We start from the raw sequence: 3,307 nt of genomic DNA, 5'->3' as shown, positions 1-3,307 counted from the left end.
TTCGTTTTAACTGTTGTTCAGTCTGTGCTTGTGAGGTTTGTATCTGCTTTTCAGTGCGTTTGGTCAGTTGGCATTGAGAAATCTTTGTTTTATTGGCCGCTCGTTCCTGATTTTCAGGTCGTTCTTCACAGGCCTTGCTGTTCTTCAGTGCGTTCTGTTTAGTGCGTTCTGACCAGCCGACCGTTTTGAAGCCATGTTACCTGTACGTACTCGTCGTAGAGCTTGTGCATTGTATGTGCTTGGTGCTGTAGTTTATTCTTCAGCCCAAGACCAGTCCATGAACAGGGCGAGGAGGAGTTCATGGACCAAGAATTGGTTGCTTCAGCGTGACCAGTTCTGTCACATGCCTTTGCTCCGTGAGATCCGTGAGAATAATCCTGAGGATTTCAGGAACTTTCTCCGGATGACGGACCCCGTTTTTGACCGTTTGTTGGCTTTGCTGACCCCCTATATCAGCAGGCAGGATACCTGCATGAGGCAAGCCATCACTCCGGAGCAGAGGCTGGTCGCTACCTTGCGGTATTTGGCCACAGGGAGAAGCCTGCAGGACCTTAAGTTCTCGACAGGCATCTCCCCCCAGGCTCTGGGGATCATTATCCCAGAGACCTGTTCTGCCATCATACAGGTCCTGCAGAAGGACTATATTAAGGTAAGATATTTTTCTTTTATTAGCATCACATGTTCTTTTATGTAATCTTTGATAATATAATGTATTTCTTGCTTCAAACACTACTTACCATCATTGCAATATAGTGTGAATGTCCCCTTTTTATCCTCACACATGCTGGATTTTTTTCCTGTTATTTTTTGTCATGCATGTATATTTTCCTTCAATAACCTTCCCAGCATGAAGTGATGGGAACATATCCACCTAGTCTACTCATTTGGAATGTATTTTGTTTGAGTGTATTTAGTTTGCTGCTAATGAGCAATTATCTAGATTTCACAACCCCCCCCCCCACCTAAACTCACTCCAAATAGTTTGCTGCTAATGAGCAATTATCTAGATTTCACAACCCCCCCCCCCCCACCTAAACTCACTCCAAATAGTTTGCTGCTAATGAGCAATTATCTAGATTTCACAACCCCCCCCCCCCCCACCTAAACTCACTCCAAATAGTTTGCTGCTAATGAGCAATTATCTAGATTTCACAACCCCCCCCCCCCCCCACCTAAACTCACTCCAAATAGTTTGCTGCTAATGAGCAATTATCTAGATTTCACAACCCCCCCCCCCACCTAAACTCACTCCAAATAGTTTGCTGCTAATGAGCAATTATCTAGATTTCACAACCCCCCCCCCCCCCCACCTAAACTCACTCCAAATAGTTTGCTGCTAATGAGCAATTATCTAGATTTCACAACCCCCCCACCCCCACCCTCGTTAAAATTTGCTGGAATGTTCTGTGGTGTTGATTTGTCTAAAGCAAATATATGTGGCACTTTGCAAAATGCATGTGCACTCTACAAGTGCATTTGTTCCAGTGCTTTAGTAAATGAGCAGAAGCTCTGCTGATTTCCATCATCAAATCATATGCAAGCCTCAAAGTGTTTTCATTAATTGCCCTTGCATGTGATTGTGTACTCCTTGCAACATGAATGCCTTTTTACATTACCTCATTTACTGTAAGCTGGTTAGCAACTGCACCTGCAGAGTGCGACAACTGCAGTCTTGTAGCCTTTTTAGTCCCTAAATTCCTGCGTGTCCTAAAAGTAATTTTTTTTAGGGATTTCACAACCCCCTAAAATGTAATCAATGTTCCATCAGAGGGGGTGAGCAATCTGATAAGTGTGCCTTTCCATATTAGTTATTCCAGAACAATTAAATTATTGAATGTTATACTGATGCTGGGGAATAATGTTTTTAATTGTCTAATTTTCTTGCAATGTTAGCTTACAAATTAATTGATTTTGGTTTTCTTTTTTGATTTCCCAGTTTCCTTCAACGCCACAGGAATGGCAGACTGTGGCATCCCATTTTGCCAGCCGTTGGGACTTTCCCAATTGTGGAGGGGCTATAGATGGGAAACATGTCCACATTGTGCCACCACCCCATTCGGGGTCATATTATTTTAATTATAAGGGGTTCCACAGTATTGTTTTAATGGCGGTGGTGTCGGCACACTATGATTTTTTATATGTGGACGTGGGGAAGAATGGCCGGATGTCGGATGGAGGAGTATTTGCCCAGACGGAGTTCTGCCAGCGTCTCCAGAGTGGTGGCCTGGGATTGCCACCTGATGAGGATAACGTGGAAGGACTCCCCTTTGTCTTCATTGCCGATGAAGCCTTCGCTCTCAGCAAGCACCTCATGAGGCCATTCCCCCAAAGAACACTCACCCCGGAGAGGAGGGTTTTTAATTACCGGCTGGCCAGAGCTAGAAGAGTGGTTGAGAATGCGTTTGGAATTCTGGCCAGCCGGTTCCGCCTGTTTCAAACAGCCATTAATTTGGCGGAATACAAACTTAATTTTATCATTTTATCGTGCTGCATTCTGCACAACTTTTTAAATAAGCATGCTCCAAATTATATAGGCACAGTTGGGCCTGAGGCCGGACAAATAGAAGCCAACCTTACAGGCCTGGATACTGTCCGTACTGGCTTGGCCCCCCAAAGTGCCCGTCAAGTTAGACAGCAATATGTTAATTATTTTATGGGTAGGGGGGCCATTGCAATGGGCCAGGATATATAATTTTTGCCAATAAAAAAATTATTGATGAAATCTTGCATTATATTTATTGCTTGCCTTTCTTTTGGGCTGTCTCCTAGGTTATGGTCGAGCAGTTGTAGTGCCAACTGTATTGTAATTTTAAATGTCTAAATAAGCTCCATTGCCACTGTAAACAACTTTTTTACAATTATAACTAAAATGATACTGAGCCTTGAAATAACAAACCACACATTTATTTAATTCCTATAAGGAGATGTTTTTATTAATGGTTGTTATGCATTCAGTTCTGCATTTAGTATAAAATGTTCATTGACAAAAATAGAATGATATCTTAATAATGTAGCAAAATATAATTATATCTAAATATTTATACCTAAATCCACAAAAAATTATTTTTGGCTTTTTGATTTTCACAAACAGGCTTTTTTTTTGGTTTTGGGAAAATCAAGTTTTGTTTTGTGTTTTTTTTTTTTTTTTGTTTTTAAAGCAATTTTTGTGTTTATGTTTTTATTTTTTTAGCAAGTTATTTTTGTTTTTATTATTTTTTTTTGAATAAAGTTTGTATATTTTTGTTTTTTTGGTTTTTTCAAATCAAGTGTTTTTTAATTTTTTTTTTTTTTTTTAATCATGTTTTTT

Source organism: Aquarana catesbeiana, linkage group LG06 (assembly GCF_042186555.1).
Source record: "Aquarana catesbeiana isolate 2022-GZ linkage group LG06, ASM4218655v1, whole genome shotgun sequence".
In the NCBI taxonomy this organism is placed as follows: domain Eukaryota; kingdom Metazoa; phylum Chordata; class Amphibia; order Anura; family Ranidae; genus Aquarana; species Aquarana catesbeiana.
This window is presented reverse-complemented; position numbering follows the sequence as displayed.